The 6,434-nt window shown below is 44.7% G+C and overlaps 1 long non-coding RNA gene across 1 annotated transcript in view; it reads left to right on the top strand.

Annotated features, from left to right (window-relative positions):
* LOC139025300 (uncharacterized) overlaps positions 1-6,054 on the top strand; it is a 32,244-nt gene extending 26,190 nt beyond the window's left edge. The window contains exon 3 of the long non-coding RNA XR_011476860.1: positions 5,785-6,054. This is a non-coding gene — a long non-coding RNA (uncharacterized lncRNA). The remainder of the gene's footprint in view (positions 1-5,784) is intronic.
* Positions 6,055-6,434: the final 380 nt, after the last annotated feature.

The raw sequence follows: 6,434 nt of genomic DNA on the forward strand, positions 1-6,434 counted from the left end.
CTTGGCACCCCTTGATGGTGATTCTGTAGTCGCCTTTGTATTGACTCTCTATGTTAGACCCTGTCTATGCTACTGCGCTTCTCTGGTGAGAGTCAAGATGAGCGGTCATGTTAGCGGGAGTATGCACGCTTATATAGCTTCCGGTTAGGCAGTCCCTGCTGTCTATCTGAGAGGGCGCAGCTCGTATACCCATTTAGCTCGAGCTCGAATCAGTTGCGCATTGTCATATCCGAATTGGTGCTTCCTCGGTTCGGTGAGAGGTTATTATGTGATGGAGTGCACTCATTTTGGTCGACTCGGCGGGACCAGAGAAATGTTGGTTGCGTTTACACTCTCCCTGCAGAGTTGAAGCGGCGGCTGCTGATTTCTAGGACGCCTTCTTTTTCAGCATACGGTTTTGTCTGTTGTGGGTTGGTTGAGCCAATGTCAGTTTAGTCCATTGATTGGTGTACACTTAATACACGATGGGAACATGATAACATCGTTTCCGACGTTCATAACCGTCGTATACTTTGTTCCCCGTTGATGTGGATAGGGGGTGTCCCTCTGGCTGTCTCCTGAAGTCCACAATCTCTCCTTTGGTTTTGTTGACGTTGAGTGTGAGGTTTTATTTTCCTGACACACACTCCGAGGGCCCCTCACCTCCTCCCTTGGCCGTTCGTCGTTGTTTGGTTAATGTCACACATGCGCTCATACACGAACGTGGCGTATCGTGTTCGCTCAGCAAACTTGATGATTGAGTTGGAGGCGTGCATGGCCAGCCAGTCGTGGGTAACAGGGAGTACAGGAGAGGGCTCAGCATGCACCCTTGTGGGGCCCCAGTGTTGAGGATCGACGGGGTGGAGATGTTGTGAGCGCTGCTCACACGTACCAAATGCACCTGGGAGGCGGGCCACTGGCAGATCTAGTGAGTTCCAGAGTCGCCAGTTGCACACAGGGCGGGGATGGGAGACCCTGCCAGGGTCTCGGAGCTTATGACGAGTTTTGAAGACGGGTATTCCTATGGTGTTAAATGCTGAGCTGTGAGATCGAAATTGAATGGATGTGACTTTTTACATCATTCGCGACAATAGTAAGTTCCTGTGATGCGAGGGTTACGGTGCATGTCGAAATACGCTCTGGTTGCGAATTGCGTCTGTCTTAGTTGGCCTCATTTGGGTGTATAGTTGCCCAACATATCTTGAGAGTGTGAGTCTTATAGGGCGATGTCAGTGATGTAGGGTGGAGGTGCCATGGTCCCTTGAACTAAGTCTCTCAAAGCACTGAGTCCTCATTTACCGTGATTCATGATGAACGGAAGTGAGTGCTACGAGAGCGGCTAGTTACCCGTTCTAGCTTTCAGTTCCTTAGCTTTCTTGCGGAAAGGAAACAATGGTGGCACTCTGAAGCATGTGGGAACAGCAGACTGGGGTTTAAAAATACCTATAGGTTATAGAGCTATGAATATGTCTTTTAAACACTCACAGCCGACGCTGCAGTGCTGAGCGCATTTGCTGGCACGCGGCCTTGGAATGCCGTCTGGGTCCTGTCTATGATCCTCTTGCGACGCGGTAACTACAGTTAAATGTCTTTTACTCACGTCGGCTTGCGGAAGGCAGGAGGCCGTCAGGTTATTAGGGTAGTGGGAAACTTTTTGGCCCGTGTCATGCACTCGTATTTGTCCATCAAAGTGCGAGCTAATAAAAGTGTTATTGTAGCTCTCGTCTGGGAGGCAGAGAGCATCGCTGGTCCGCGACGGGGCTGGTTTCTTTTTGTTAATTGCCAGATGAGTGAAATGATAGATCCCTGCACCGCAACAATTAACTCTATCTATGTGTCGCTGTCTGAGAGCATAAGAATCAGTGCATGATATTGGCGCGAGACTCATCCTATGTCTTTTGCATCCTTGTAACGTATTTTCTTTGTTGTGTGACTCTAGCTTGTTTTGATTGCTTGCGGAGGGAGATAGTGACCTGATCAGCTTCCCTGCTGTAGTTTAGTATTCGGTTAGTGTATTATGCAGGTGCATCTATTGGAGGCGGAATAATACAATTAAGCTGGGTGGAGTATACGTCTTGGGCTCTAAATGGAGAGAGTTCAGTGTAGCAACGGCGAAAATGGCTGCTTTGGATACAGCATACTGCTCGTGTGTGGAATTGGTGAAGTCGTTATTTAATACGTTTGTTTGTTTGCGCGCTCACTCTGGAGACATTCTTGACGGTCTATTAAGAGATATATATAGATATATCACATGCGCACTAGTGTCTAAAGCTTGATATATGATTGGATCTCTAACATGTTTTGTTCTCTGTGAGACTTGCGAATAGTTTGCGATACATCGCGATCGAATCTACACAGAGTGAGTGGTGTATTACGAGTCAAGTGGACCTATTGAGAGCGTGGGAATCTTGTATTTGTAGGGTCCGGACCAGCGTTGCTTCTGCCATCTCTGCATGTTGCGACTATATTGGACATGCTATGTTATATATTGTTCCATCATGTATTGTACGCGCTGCTATAGAGAATGAAAAATGAAAGGCAGATAGGGACTAGTGCCGTACGTGTTTGTAAGAAATTGCTGTTTATATGTAGTGGAGGGTAGGGTTGGGCGGTCGTTCTCATATCCATTAGAAGAGACTGCGTCAGACCGTGAAGGATATGAGCTACAAAAGATTTAGTTATGTTGGGTACACCGATTTAATGATACCCTAAAATGTACTATTTATACATCTGGCACTGTCAGCGATCTCATATCGTATAATCGTGTGATATGACCTTGTTTTAGAGACAGGTATAGGCAGAGCTTATCATGGTTTTCTAGATGAAGGATTTAGATGTAAGAAGATGATATTCACACTCCATGCCTCATCATACGATGGGATAGATTGTCTCAAACGTAGTCGCATGCCTTCGTCGCTATAGGGTTGGTGAGCTAGGGTTTCTCTAAACTGAGTTGTTCTTCATCATAGAAAGTACAGATTAAGAGGTCTCACTCAGCCTTCCCTATGAAGGGTTTCTCCCACCGGCATTGGCGATGTGTTGCGTGGGGGGATAATATATTCGGCTAGGTTTTACCAGCTCATCCCAGAGACGATAGCTGACTTCTTCGCTGGTTGTAGAAACTATTAAGCGTTTCTGCGTTGATGGCTACATTCTCGCCATTGTGAGCGGTCATTCTATCTTGTGAGGTTACATGGTTATGTTGTGTAATGATCACATTAACGTCTCGTTGATCCATTCAAGGTCATAGCGACCTACCGGCAACCTGTCTTATCTACGCAAATTAGATGGTTTGTTCTCTGGGTCCGGGTCGCGAATGCGTGAAGATAAACCAGCTGAGCTGAAGCACATATACTCCCGTTCAAGCGTCTGCTCGAGTAGCCCATGTTTCCGTGAAGCAAAAGAACGTTACAAGTCTCTGATATCTCTCTGGTAATAGTCTAACCTCTTGCTCCGGATTTCATCGACCTCTTAATTTCAAATGAGACCTGGAACATTGGCGGTAGTTATTGCTAGGGATGGACCGCGTGTGCCCGCTCCGAAGTCCTGACCAGGAGACCGCTTCGTTGCCGCCTTTTTAGTACGGCGTCGTTGTTTAGGTGTCAACCGGCTTGGGATAAAGATACCATTGTATTGAGGTAGGGAAGGCAAAACACAGGATCCGCTTGGGAGAGTCATATTCACTGGTTGTTAACGACTGGTGGAGTTGACGTCTGCTATCTTATATTCAGTAGTTCCTCCCGACTGTATGTAATGAACCTAAGATACCTGGGTACCAATGTAAGGAAATAACACATAAAAAAACAAAAACTGCATATTTTCCACAGAACACGAAACGAGCGGCCATCTCGTCGGCGCCGGAAGTAGGGAAGAGCATCATTGGTTCGAATAAGCTAGTGTCTAATAACAGACAGTTGTGTTCTGGAGTTTATTAGTATAACAATGATCCAAGGTTTTACCAGCCCTGGTAGCACAATCGATATGCTGATAGAGTTTAGGGAGTTTTGTTTTCAGATTAGCCTTGTTAAAATCCCCAGCTACGATGAATGCAGCCTCAGGGTGTGTGGTTTCCAGTTTACAAAGAGTCAGATAAAGTTCGTTCAGGGCCATCGATGTGTCTGCTTGGGGAGGAATATATACGGCTGTGATTATAATTGAAGAGATTTCCCTTGGTAGATAATGCGGTCGACATTTGATTGTGAGGAGTTCTAGATCAGGTGAACAGAATGACTTGAGTTCCTGTATGTTGTTATGATCACACCACGTCTCTTTAATCATAAGGCATACACCCCTGCCCCTCTTCTTACCAGAAAGATGTTTGTTTCTGTTGGCGCGATGCGTGAAGAAACCAGCTGGCTGCACTTACTCCGTTAGCGTCTCTCGAGTAAGCCATGTTTCCGTGAAGCAAAGAACGTTACAGTCTCTGATATCTCTCTGGAAAGCTACCCTTGCTCGGATTTCATCAACCTTYTTGTCAAGAGACTGGACATTGGCGAGTAGTATGCTAGGGAGTGGAGCGCGATGTGCCCGTCTCCGAAMCCTGACCAGGAGACCGCTTCGTTTGCCCCTTTTACGGCGTCGTTGTTTAGGGTCGCCGGCTGGGATCAGATCCATTGTATTGGGTGGAAGGCAAAACACAGGATCCGCTTCGGGAGAGTCATATTCCTGGTTGTAACGATGGTGAGTTGACGTTGCTCTTATATTCAGTAGTTCCTCCCGACTGTATGTAATGAAACCTAAGATTACCTGGGGTACAAATGTAAGGAATAACACATAAAAAAAAAAATACTGCATATTTTCCTAGGAACGCGAAGCGAGGCGGCCATCTCTTTTCGGCGCCGGAAGTAAGTGGTCTTAGTCAGCATGGGATGTAAAGGTACAGGTTCTTTCCTGTAAATATACAGCGAGGTCCAAAAGTATTTGGACAGTGAAAATGTGTTGCTGTTGCTTTGGCTCTGTACTCCAGCACTCTGGATTTGAAATGTGTATTTGTACTCATTAGTGATCCACGCTGCTGCGGACTGTTAGCTTGAATTTGAGTGTATTTTTATCCATATAGGATGAACCGTTTAGAAACTACAGCACTTGCTGGACATAGTCCCCCGATTTTAGGGAACCAAAAGTATTTGGACAAATTCACTTACGTGTATTAATAAATGAGTCAAAAGTTTAGTATTTGATCCAGTATTTCTAGCACGCAATGACTACATCAACAGTGTGACTATACAAAGTTGTTGGATGCATTTGTTTGTTTTGGTTGTGTTTCAGATTATTTTGTGCCGAATCGAAATAAAGGGTAATTAATGTAGTGTAAATTTAGGAAAGTATCCTACCCCCTCACTTCTACATTAATGTGGATGCTACCATGATTATGGATAATCATAAATTAATTGTGAATAATGATGAGTGAGAAAGTTAGAGGCATAAATATCATATACCCCCAAAACTCATCTCTATTCACGATTTATTCAGGATTATCCGTAATCATGGTAGCATCCACATTAATGTAGAAGTGAGGGGGTAGGATACTTTCCAAACCTAGCAGTTGTACTTATTTCTCTGAGAGTGAGTTGGATATATAGGACTTTGCACATAAAAAAGAACATGATTATTTGTCTCTCTGAAATTAAATCAACCAGTGATACATTTTTAAGTTTTGCGACTTCTGCATTAGATTATTTCTTCCCGTATCAAAAGGGAATGCAAGCATTTTTTTTTTGTACTTTTCGACTACTATTCTACTTTTCTCCTGATACATTTTTCTGGACTAAAACTGTAGCACTGACAGTAATGTGTTTCCACTAGTACTTCCTGCTCCAGACCAGCTGACTGTTGACTCAGTGGACACCACATCAGCTGCTGTTAGCTGGAGCCAGCCACCAGGATTGGACCAAACCCAACATCATTACCAGATCTCCTACCACTGTCCAGGGACAGAACCACACATCACTACCACGTCTTCACCCAACATCACTCTCTCTGACCTGAAATGTGGTACCCAGTACTCTATCACTGTCTGCACTGAACTGGAAAATGGAAAGCGAAGTGAACTGGTATCAAAAACCTTCACCACAGGTAAGTACCCTACTAAAGAATTATTTCTGGTGTTTGACTGCATTTGCTGTATATATACACACATATATGTTGAGTGTATACTGAGTGTACAAAACATTAAGAACACCTGCTCTTTCCATGACATAGACTGACCCGTTGAATCCAGGTGAAAGCTATGATGTCACTTGTTAAATCCACTTCAATCAGTGTAGATGAAGGGGAGGTGAAAGGTTAAATAAGGATTTTTAAGCCTTGAGACAATTGATACATGGCTTTTGTATGTGTGCCAGTCACAGAGTGAATGGGCAAGACAAAAGATTTAAGCGTCTTTGAAGGGGGTATGGTAGTAGTTGCCAGGCGCACCGCTTTGTGTCAATAACTGCAACGATGCAGTGTTTTTC

The sequence above is a fragment of the Salvelinus sp. IW2-2015 genome, unplaced genomic scaffold (genome assembly GCF_002910315.2).
Source record: "Salvelinus sp. IW2-2015 unplaced genomic scaffold, ASM291031v2 Un_scaffold2482, whole genome shotgun sequence".
Classification (NCBI taxonomy): Eukaryota; Metazoa; Chordata; class Actinopteri; order Salmoniformes; family Salmonidae; genus Salvelinus; species Salvelinus sp. IW2-2015.